The 12,033-nt window shown below is 41.7% G+C and overlaps 1 protein-coding gene across 2 annotated transcripts in view; it reads left to right on the top strand.

Annotated features, from left to right (window-relative positions):
- Window positions 1-220: 220 nt before the first annotated feature.
- The window catches only part of slc8a2a (solute carrier family 8 member 2a), a 104,422-nt gene continuing 92,609 nt past the window's right edge, over window positions 221-12,033 (top strand). The window contains exon 1 of one of the 2 annotated variants that reach the window (XM_033634520.2): window positions 221-498. The gene's annotated coding sequence lies outside the window, so the exon portion shown is untranslated. The remainder of the gene's footprint in view (window positions 499-12,033) is intronic. The other variant, XM_078172154.1, reaches the window with a different exon arrangement.

Below are 12,033 nucleotides of genomic sequence, written 5' to 3'. Positions count from 1 at the left end.
CCAAATGAGGCAGTCCACAGAAATCTAACAGCTTTGCAGTGGCGCACTTTCTCATATGTGTGCTGCCTTCAAGTGCTCTCGAAAATAACTCCGACAAGACGTTGATACATTAGATACAACAGAAGACATTTAAAGCCTGCAGCATCTTGCCGCTGGAATAAAAACTAGATATTTTTTCCAAAGGACAATCAATGTCTACCGAACAAACTTGTTGTTAGTATTTCCGACCACAGACACTTGAATTAGCGCCAACAAGTCGCTTTTACCTCTTTACAACATCCGAAACAAGAACTTCGGAGGAGACATGAACGCAACATGTCATCCTCCGCATGGGTTCATAGCATCATCACCGTTAGTAAACGGCAATGTGAGTGAACAGGAAAGTTCACTCTGTGAGTTCAGCTGTGAGTCGAGTCTGGGATAGTTTTACCGGGCGTGTGTTTCCAGACTTTCCGAAGCAATGGCAGCCTTTAGTGGAGCAGTGTCATAAAACAGAAGGTAAGAGATGGGAAGGGAAGGAAAGAGGAACAGGTGCGGCGGATAAACAGACATTGGGGGAGACTGCAAAAGCCTACGCCCTCGTAACCCATCTGTAATTTTGATTTATAACACACTAGTATAGAGAATGTCACCATCCCTTCATATCATTATAACTAAACTACTGAATTAAACGATTGAGGTGTTACTCAGAGCGCGAGTTAGTTAAAGTTTTTGTTTTTCCTTTTTTTTTTTTTTAATTAAAATAGTGGAAGCTCTCTGACGCGTCTCTCATCCCTTAAAGGCGTAGAAAGTAGAAAATCCATCCCTGCACAATGATTAGTCTCTAAACGCTTGGGATGCACGATAATATTGTCACATCACCAGTATCGTCTGATATTAGCCTTAAAATGAGAATTGGCCAACATGCTTTTTCTTATTTTGCACAATGAATGAATATTACATACATTTAAAAGTCTCCATCTGCTGGTGGGCCATCACGATAAGAGTATGCATATGATGTTAATTCCACGACAGAAGAGACTTTATGATGACTAAAATTAGGTGGGGGGAAAATGGATTAATTGATATCGGTATCGGTTATCAGCCAAATGAGTTGTTATACATTAGCATGTTGGATATTAGCAAAAAATCCCATATCATACATCCTTGCTAAACACAGCTAGAGCCGAATGAGTGACTGTTTATGTTACTGGGGCACCAACGTACACTGTCATGTCTTTCTTCAAGAAAGGGAAATCTGGGTTCCTAAAAAGAAAAGAAAGAAAGGAGGGAAGAAAGAAAGCAAACTGACTACGTTAAAGAAAAAGAAATTCAAAAGGTGCGTGTTAGAGACATAGATAAAGAGAGGAAGGGCTGGGGGCCCACAGAGAGTGTGCTTTTACACAAGGCCTAGAATTTGGGGCTACACCCCTGAGTAGAAGTGTTCTGTTTACTAGCACAGCTGGCTGAAATATAACATGGTGAAACAAATCCGGTTCCAAAATTTTTCCTATAGGCTGTGAGCCTAACCCCATAACCCTTTGCATGTGTACATCCACAAATGGAAAACTACTCATGTGGATCCCCACTTGAAGCTGTACTGATTATTTATCATGTAACATTTTGTTGATGATGGAAAAGCCCATCTATAGCCCATCTATCTATCCTAGCATTTTCTGACACTTCTTCCTGGTTGAAAGAAATTGAAACTTTATCTCCTCTTTTAAGTGTGTAGTGATGATTGCGTGTTCCTGCTGGACACTTAGAAGGTCCCATTGATTTTATTCTAAAAGATCATCCTGCTTTCTCCCCGACATTTCCTGATTAGGGCTGAACTTCAGAGCTGACATTTATCTGACATAAAGCATCATTCATTTTGCATATTGGCGGCCACATACAGTGCCTCACTCACTTCTCTCTTGTGTCTGTGACAGTGCTGGTTGCCCACAGGCATGTTACGGAGTTGGTGATGTGTAAGACAGGAGGCGTTGACTGCAGATACACCCCCTGTGCCAATCCATTATATTTGATTATGCACATGATATTGCTATCAATTCAGATCAGCATTCAAAATGGCACCATGATCACTCTTGTGATTTTTGCATTCTTTTTACTCATGCATGCCTTTGTGGCATGCATTATCTTGATATATTATGAATATTTACTCATACTTAATATTTTCTGTTTTTCTCGTAATTTCTTTGTGCTTATATATGTGAGCAACTGTCACATGACACAATATCCCCCTGGGGATAAAAAGGAATTTTGATTCTGATGAATATGTCACTTATATTTGTTCATACATGGTGTTTAAGAATGGATTGCAATGACCTTTGGGTTAGAACCCTACAACAGACTGTATTGAAGATTATTAAACATAATGGAAAATCAATAGTCTGTGGATATTACAACAAATTCAAAGAGTCTTTATTATACTTTCTTGTTGGCTGTTAATAGATGTACACATAGAGCTGAAATGATTAGTGGATTCATTGATTAGTTGACAGTTATTTAGCAAATATCTTGACAATTAATTACTTTTCACTCAGGGTTCCTACAGTCATGGAAATCCTGGAAATTTCACAGTCTCATTTTCCAGGCCTGGAAAAGTCATGGAATTAGTTTTGTTTGATAGCTTTGGAACACTTCTGGAATTTAGTTGTTTGTAATGAATTAATTGTTACAGTAATCTTTCACGTAATGTAACGTAACAGTGAATTTGTTTTCTGTAAGTTAGCCATTGACTTAACATAGCACGAATAGGTGTCAACTTATGTTGTTTCAGCATCGACATAGTGCAAGTGCAATGTCAAGAAGTTAATAAATCACAATATAGCCTATCGCATTACATTTTATCACAATATGCAGCATATCACAACATACTTTTGCAATAATATTGTATTGTGACTTCAGTGTCGTGATAATATTGTATCATGGATTCTCTGCTGATTCCCACCCCTAATGTCAAGTAAGGCAAATGAACTCAAACAACTTATTTGATGCTTGATACAAATGGAAAACAGTTCACAGTTCTTATTTCCCATTACTTATTCCAGCCAAGCCTTTTGCTTTTGGATGTTTTGTGTATATGTGATGTAGTGTAGAGGTGTTTGTTATGGGAATCGAGACTCCTGTATGTGTGTGCAGAAAAGTACTGCAACCAGGCCGGCAAGTGCAGCAGACACAGAGAAGTGCATGCTTTTCCAAAATGAAAATTTTATTACGGCTCCCTAAAAAGTCATGGAAATGTTTTCAAATTTTGTCCATGAAATTTGTGGGAAGCCTGTTTGCTTTTCAAGAAGAAAAGCCACACATTTGTTATGAGTATATTTATTTTCTCCTTTGCTTTATCTTTTTTAAATAATTGTAATGTATCTGGGTTTTAGACTGCTGACATTGTTGTATGCATGTTGGGCTTGTGTTGAAATTGTGATGGGAATGTTTTGTAATTTTTTCGACATTATCTGGACAAAATGATTAATCAAGAAGGTAATGTGCAGATTAATCAATGATCGAAATAATGGTTGCTGTTTGCCGTATGACCTTTTTGTCTTAGGATCATCTTGTAGTTGGTGGCATCTAAGCACAAGAAAGACAACGTGTGTTGGGGTATAGACTCTAAATTCAAGCAGTGCACCACTAACACTCACTGACACTTGAAATGTAACACCCCCCCACCCACCCACACACACACACACACACACACACACACACACACACGTATGTGACGGCTCAAGTAAACCAATGCTGCAGCATTGTATACAGGCAATGATATGCGCGCCATCGCAGGTGCCACAAGACAAAGAGCTATCCTACACCTCACGTTTCTCTCACATTTCCCCCACGATCAATCAGTAAAACTGTATAGTTGATCAGACTCCTTCTGAAACCTTTTCATCCACTTGATTTAGGGAAGTCAAGAACTACAGAGAGCTCTCTTTTACCCTGAGTGAATCAGATTACTATTTTCTTATTGATGCTATTAAATGACTTATGAAGGCCAAAAGCTCTTGTCGCATACATTAGGATCAGAGAAATATACTGTTATGTCACAGTTTTGTTATATTACCTTGTTTAACAATCACAAAGTTAGAGGCTACAGTAGTGGACATGCTGTAATGGACAGTATTTACCAGCCTGTCTGTGAGTGTATGTGTGTGTGTGTATGAGTGATTGGGAGAGGAGAGTTAGTGCCTGTGGGGGGGTGTTTTGTTTTCATTGACTCTAGTCTATTGTGTGTTCAGGCCTACAGGCTGCCTCTGCACATTTTGTTAACATTTTATCGGTCTAAACAAGGCTGTTGCCCTGAATTCAAGCAGTCATGGTGAAATATTGGTTTTTGGTTTGTTGACTTTCCTATCATTGTCTGTTAGTCTTTAGGTTGTTTCACCATGTGATGTCGCCCACTATATTCTAAGCAATAGCTAGACTGGGTAATGTGTAGAGAGTTTCTCCTTCACGAGTCATCACACTAAAAACAAACTCAATTTCGAAGATTAGTGATTGCTCATAGGGGTCATGTAGTGATAGGCAATAGTGCAGTTGCTTTGAAGTGCAAGCTGCAGTGTTTTTACAATTGACACCATCACATTATCATACCAGTCCTCATAGCTAGCAGTGTGTTTTTCTAAATTTTGTTGGTTATTGATGTTTCTGACAGTATCGTAAATATTGCATAACTGGTGTTCCTGTCTGGGTTCATAATGGAGTTGAGAAAGCTGTTCCTTCTAAGGTGACAGGGCTGCCAGTGGCTGAGCAGGCTGTCTCAGGTAATGGAAACCTCAGGAGCTGCTGTCTGCTGGCTGTCAGTTGTTTGTCTATCGCACCCTTTCTGTCCACCTCACCTCCGGCCCCATGCGGCCTCTCTCTGTCCACCTGCCTCTTCCTTTACAGTAAGCCTGCCTGAGTGGAAAATCATTGGAAAAAGAAGTGTAACAATTTAAGCAGAGGCAAACTGACTCGAGGGGGAGAAAAGAGAGCCTAAAATGTCTTAGAGATATAAAAAGGATTATTCTCCTCAGTGTCACATTGGTTAGAGAAGAAGAAGAAGAAGAAGAAGAAGAAGAGAGATGTTTAACTTCCTAACTACTCCAGATATCTCAAGGGGCCTCTTCTGAAATCTTAAATGATGTAATTCAGGCTCAACCTCAAATCACCCCTGGATATGGTAACATGGTGATATGATACCATGAGATGATATAATATTAGTACACATTGTTTATACAGTGATAAATTAATTAACACAAATGTTGTCCAGGCTGTTCTCAGAAACTGTTTGCACGTTTTTCTACAAAATGTAATGCACCCAAATTTGTACATTTCCAATGTATTTTGAAAGTCTGCGATCATGTGATCAATGTGCTGACGAGTAAACAAGGAAGCAGTCCTAAGCGGTCTTGTTAGGAAGCAGGTTGGGGTGGTGGATAGGTCACACAAACAAGGACTTTCCGCTGGAGATGTGTGTTCAGAACTGTGTGAACTTATAGTGAACTTTAAGTCATTTTAAGGTACGTCCTCACCATGTTTCTTTTCATAAATCTAACCTCTTTAACTTTACATTCATCATATAACTGTACATTAAGGACATAAAGTCATTTGTGGGGCACTAGGCTAATTCATAGGATCTCATACAAACTGTTCCAGGAGGATACGTTGATTTGTCTAGCAAGATGCTATATATTGTGCAGTAGAAATGATGTAAAAAAAAAAAATTATATATATATATATACAGTACAGGCCAAAAGTTTGGACACACCTTCTCATTCAATGCGTTTTCTTTATTTTCATGACTATTTACATTGTAGATTCTCACTGAAGGCATCAAAACTATGAATGAACACATGTGGAGTTATGTACTTAACAAAAAAAGGTGAAATAACTGAAAACATGTTTTATATTCTAGTTTCTTCAAAATAGCCACCCTTTGCTCTGATTACTGCTTTGCACACTCTTGGCATTCTCTTGATGAGCTTCAAGAGGTAGTCACCTGAAATGGTTTCCACTTCACAGGTGTGCCTTATCAGGGTTAATTAGTGGAATTTCTTGCTTTATCAATGGGGTTGGGACCATCAGTTGTGTTGTGCAGAAGTCAGGTTAATACACAGCCGACAGCCCTATTGGACAACTGTTAAAATTCATATTATGGCAAGAACCAATCAGCTAACTAAAGAAAAACAAGTGGCCATCATTACTTTAAGAAATGAAGGTCAGTCAGTCCGGAAAATTGCAAAAACTTTAAATGTGTCCCCAAGTGGAGTCGCAAAAACCATCAAGCGCTACAACGAAACTGGCACACATGAGGACCGACCCAGGAAAGGAAGACCAAGAGTCACCTCTGCTTCTGAGGATAAGTTCATCCGAGTCACCAGCCTCAGAAATGGCAAGTTAACAGCAGCTCAGATCAGAGACCAGATGAATGCCACACAGTGTTCTAGCAGCAGACCCATCTCTAGAACAACTGTTAAGAGGAGACTGCGCCAATCAGGCCTTCATGGTCAAATAGCTGCTAGGAAACCACTGCTAAGGAGAGGCAACAAGCAGAAGAGATTTGTTTGGGCCAAGAAACACAAGGAATGGACATTAGACCAGTGGAAATCTGTACTTTGGTCTGATGAGTCCAAATTTGAGATCTTTGGTTCCAACCGCCGTGTCTTTGTGAGACGCAGAAAAGGTGAACGGATGGATTCCACATGCCTGGTTCCCACTGTGAAGCATGGAGGAGGAGGTGTGATGGTGTGGGGGTGTTTTGCTGGTGACACTGTTGGGGATTTATTCAAAATTGAAGGCACACTGAACCAGCATGGCTACCACAGCATCCTGCAGCGACATGCCATCCCATCCGGTTTGCGTTTAGTTGGACGATCATTTATTTTTCAACAGGACAATGACCCCAAACACACCTCCAGGCTGTGTAAGGGCTATCTGACCAAGAAGGAGAGTGATGGAGTGCTGCGGCAGATGACCTGGCCTCCACAGTCACCGGACCTGAACCCAATCGAGATGGTTTGGGGTGAGCTGGACCGCAGAGTGAAGGCAAAGGGGCCAACAAGTGCTAAACACCTCTGGGAACTCCTTCAAGACTGTTGGAAAACCATTTCAGGTGACTACCTCTTGAAGCTCATGGAGAGAATGCCAAGAGTGTGCAAAGCAGTAATCAGAGCAAAGGGTGGCTATTTTGAAGAAACTAGAATATACAACATGTTTTCAGTTATTTTACCTTTTTTTGTTAAGGACATAACTCCACATGTGTTCATTCATAGTTTTGATGCCTTCAGTGAGAATCTACAATGTAAATAGTCATGAAAATAAAGAAAACGCATTGAATGAGAAGGTGTGTCCAAACTTTTGGCCTGTACTGTATATATACAGTATGTACTTAACAAAAAAAGGTGAAATAACTGAAAACATGTTGTATATTCTAGTTTCTTCAAAATAGCCACCCTTTGCTCTGATTACTGCTTTGCACACTCTTGGCATTCTCTCGATGAGCTTCAAGAGGTAGTCACCTGAAATGGTTTTCCAACAGTCTTGAAGGAGTTCCCAGAGGTGTTTAGCACTTGTTGGCCCCTTTGCCCTCACTCTGCGGTCCAGCTCACCCCAAACCATCTCGATTGGGTTCAGGTCCGGTGACTGTGGAGGCCAGGTCATCTGCCGCAGCACTCCATCACTCTCCTTCTTGGTCAAATAGCCCTTACACAGCCTGGAGGTGTGTTTGGGGTCATTGTCCTGCTGAAAAATAAATGATCGTCCAACTAAACGCAAACCGGATGGGATGGCATGTCGCTGCAGGATGCTGTGGTAGCCATGCTGGTTCAGTGTGCCTTCAATTTTGAATAAATCCCCAACAGTGTCACCAGCAAAACACCCCCACACCATCACACCTCCTCCTCCATGCTTCACAGTGGGAACCAGGCATGTGGAATCCATCCGTTCACCTTTTCTGCGTCTCACAAAGACACGGCGGTTGGAACCAAAGATCTCAAATTTGGACTCATCAGACCAAAGCACAGATTTCCACTGGTCTAATGTCCATTCCTTGCGTTTCTTGGCCCAAACAAATCTCTTCTGCTTGTTGCCTCTCCTTAGCAGTGGTTTCCTAGCAGCTATTTGACCATGAAGGCCTGATTGGCGCAGTCTCCTCTTAACAGTTGTTCTAGAGATGGGTCTGCTGCTAGAACTCTGTGTGGCATTCATCTGGTCTCTGATCTGAGCTGCTGTTAACTTGCCATTTCTGAGGCTGGTGACTCGGATGAACTTATCCTCAGAAGCAGAGGTGACTCTTGGTCTTCCTTTCCTGGGTCGGTCCTCATGTGTGCCAGTTTCGTTGTAGCGCTTGATGGTTTTTGCGACTCCACTTGGGGACACATTTAAAGTTTTTGCAATTTTCCAGACTGACTGACCTTCATTTCTTAAAGTAATGATGGCCACTGGTTTTTCTTTAGTTAGCTGATTGGTTCTTGCCATAATATGAATTTTAACAGTTGTCCAATAGGGCTGTCGGCTGTGTATTAACCTGACTTCTGCACAACACAACTGATGGTCCCAACCCCATTGATAAAGCAAGAAATTCCACTAATTAACCCTGATAAGGCACACCTGTGAAGTGGAAACCATTTCAGGTGACTACCTCTTGAAGCTCATGGAGAGAATGCCAAGAGTGTGCAAAGCAGTAATCAGAGCAAAGGGTGGCTATTTTGAAGAAACTAGAATATAAAACATGTTTTCAGTTATTTCACCTTTTTTTGTTAAGTACATAACTCCACGTGTTCATTCATAGTTTTGATGCCTTCAGTGAGAATCTACAATGTAAATAGTCATGAAAATAAAGAAAACGCATTGAATGAGAAGGTGTGTCCAAACTTTTGGCCTGTACTGTATATATATATATATATATATACACACACACACACACACACACACAAAAACATACACATACATATACACACACACACACACACACACATATGTGTGTGTGTATATATATATATATATATATACATGTATATATATATATGTATATATATATATATATTAGAGCTAGGGCCACGTGTCGACGCCATCGTCATCATGGACTACGTAAATACATCGACGCAAATTATTTGCATCGACGCGTCGGTCCAAACAAACAAAATGGCGGCGTGCAGCAGCAGCAGTGCTGTGCTATTGTATTATGGCCTCTTTAGGTGTTGGAATTTGTTATTTACGTGACAACACCTGAATGCAACATAGGTTCCGCTCCATTGACAGTGTGCACAGTGCTGTGCTGCGGGTTCGGGCCGGGCTCGGTTATAATTGTCTCACTTGGATTGTTTTTCGGTCAGGAAAATGCAGCCCAAACCACACTCTAGTGTGCTCACCTCTGTGTGTGTGTGTGTGTGTGTGCACGTGTTTGTGCGTGCATCAGGTCTGAACTCTGCCATGCGCGTTACAGAGAGGAGAATTGTAAACGTGCAACCATGTAGAGACAGAAATGACATAAGTTAAATAACATAAGGCTTTTTAGCTTGTTTAATAATAGGACAAGGTATAGACTTGTTCTATAGGAAAGGTAACCTTAAATGACTTCTGTTGTGATCATTGGGGGGGCGGGGTGCCCCCCTAATATAATAGTAGGGGAAACACTGATGTTTCAATAAATGTTAATTTTAATAAGAAATGTTTTGGTATTCATATTGTTTAAATTGCCTCATTAATCAAATAATGGAAAAATAATAGATAATCGAAAAAATAATCGTTACACTAATCGAGAAATGAATCGTTAGATTAGTTGATTAATCGAAAAAATAATCGCTAGATTAATCGCTAGAAAAACTAGAAAAGCACTCAGAGAGTGCAGACCTCCGCCAAGTAAGTGATATTCCCTCCCCCTCTGCAGTTATTTGCATCACTATCATTATTAGTTAGGTTATATATGCCTTCACCATGGAGACACTGTGGTGTATTTATTTCGTTTTTATTTTGTACCAACACAGAATATAATGTTTTTTTGTATTTTTCACTTTCTTTTTTTCAACACAGAACATTAATTTCAACTTTAGAATTACAACAGTATTTAGCAAGTAGAACAAGACGTGCTTTCCGGCCACCAGATGGAGCTATTTTCACCGTCTTAATTGCTGCTAAGGCTGTTAGACCATAGACTTTATTATTTTATCCACTTTGCTTCAACCGATCACCATTATCATCTATTCCTTGTCCCATTATCCACCTTTCCTGAAAATTTCATCAAAATCCGTTCATAACTTTTTGAGTTATTTTGCAGACAAACAAACAAACAAACAGACAAACGAACAAACAGACAAACAGACCAACGCCGGCAAAAACATAACCTCCTTGGCAGAGGTAATAATAGTTTGGGACAGCCCTAATATATATGCATATATGTATTGTGGCAGCCCAGGGGCCCAGAGGCAGGATTCACATAAAATAGGGACTCAGAGACAGATTATCAGCAAAACAAAGAGTCTTTAATGAATAAATTGGGGGGAAAGGGGAGGGGGATCAAACAGTAACTCAGGTTTCTTCCCATCCGGGGTATTTGTCTTCAGCCTTCACCTGTCCTAGGTGGCAGAGAGAGAGAGAGAGAGAGAGAGAGAGAGAGAGAGAGGCTTTCTTATTTAATTACAGTGGATATGGGGACCCAGCTCTTCCCCAGCGTCCCAAGTTCCCTGGGTGGAGAGGGAGAGAGAGACCAGGTGAGTCACAAATATTCCTTAACTTTCCACATGGCTCCATTGTGATGTGGGGTTCATCAAAGTAAACTCACGTGAGCCGAGGATCCTCAATCATGTGGAAACCAGGGAAATGTTGCCTGCTGCTTGTCCTCAACCAAACTGAGTGCTTGGGAGAAGGACGAGTAAATCTCTCTCTCTAATCACTTGATGGGCTACAGGTGTGACCAGTGCCAGGTGCCTAGTGGCTGCAACACCTGCACTGGATAAAAAACTCCCTCTAACACCTCCCCTAACTTGAGACTGTGGGTCCGCCCCTTTTGCTGGGTTGACTCAGAGGTTTCCCCTGGTTTGCAACCCCAGGGGGGTTAGTGGGCATTAGTGTCCTTGGCTGTTGATAGCCATTTTAGTAGGGCATGGTCTGTTACCAGGGTGAATTTCCTGCCCAGGAGATAATAGGACAGCTTGGTTAAATCCCATTTAATTGCCAGACATTCCTTTTCTATAGTTGAGTAATTTTGTTCATGTTTTTGCAGCTTACAGCTTATATAGGTCACCGGATGTTCCTCCCCTCCTCTGACTTGAGACAGCACAGCTCCAATCCCTGTCTCTGGGGTGTCTGTTTGGATAATGAACAGTTCTTTGAAGTTAGGTGTATTCAGAACAGGCTCAGTGCATAGGGCCTTCCGATGGGTGGCAAACGCTTCTTCCGCTTCGGCACTCCAGGTGACATGGTGTGGGTGGTTTTTCCTTGTCATCTCATGCAGAGGGCCAGCAAGGGTAGCGAAGTGAGGGATAAAACTCTGATAATAACCAACAAGTCCCAGGAATGTTTTTACCTGTCGTTTAGTCACTGGCTGAGGCCAGGTGGTAATTGCCTCCACTTTTGTTGGGGTCTTACACTACCCCTCCCAATGGTGTATCCAAGGTATTCTGCCTCCTCTAGACCCAGGTGACATTTTTTTGGATTGGCTGTCAGGCCAGCTTGCCGAAGGGCTTCCAGGACTGCTCTCAGGTGGCCCAGGTGGGAGGCCCAGTCCGAGCTGTGGATTATTATATCATCCAAATAAGCTGCTGCGTACTCACGATGCAGCCAGAGTACTTGGTCCATCATCCGTTGGAAGGTGGCTGGCGCGCCATGGACTCCAAAGGGCAAGACCTTAGAATGGTGCAGGCCATCTGGGGTTGAGAAGACCATCTTTTCCTTGGCTGTCTCGGTGAGGGGGACCTGCCAGTATCCTTTGGTGAGATCAAGAGTTGACACAAAACGGCTGGGGCCTAATCATTCAATCAACTCACCCTCTCCACGACCTCATAGGGTCCGTGCCACTTGGCCAGGAACTTGCATTCTGCAGTTGGGACGAGGACGAGGACAAGGACCAAC

This window comes from Epinephelus lanceolatus, chromosome 11 (assembly GCF_041903045.1).
Source record: "Epinephelus lanceolatus isolate andai-2023 chromosome 11, ASM4190304v1, whole genome shotgun sequence".
Lineage (NCBI taxonomy): Eukaryota > Metazoa > Chordata > Actinopteri > Perciformes > Serranidae > Epinephelus > Epinephelus lanceolatus.
Note: the sequence above shows the minus strand (reverse complement) of the source record. Positions and strands in the feature narration are given on the sequence as shown.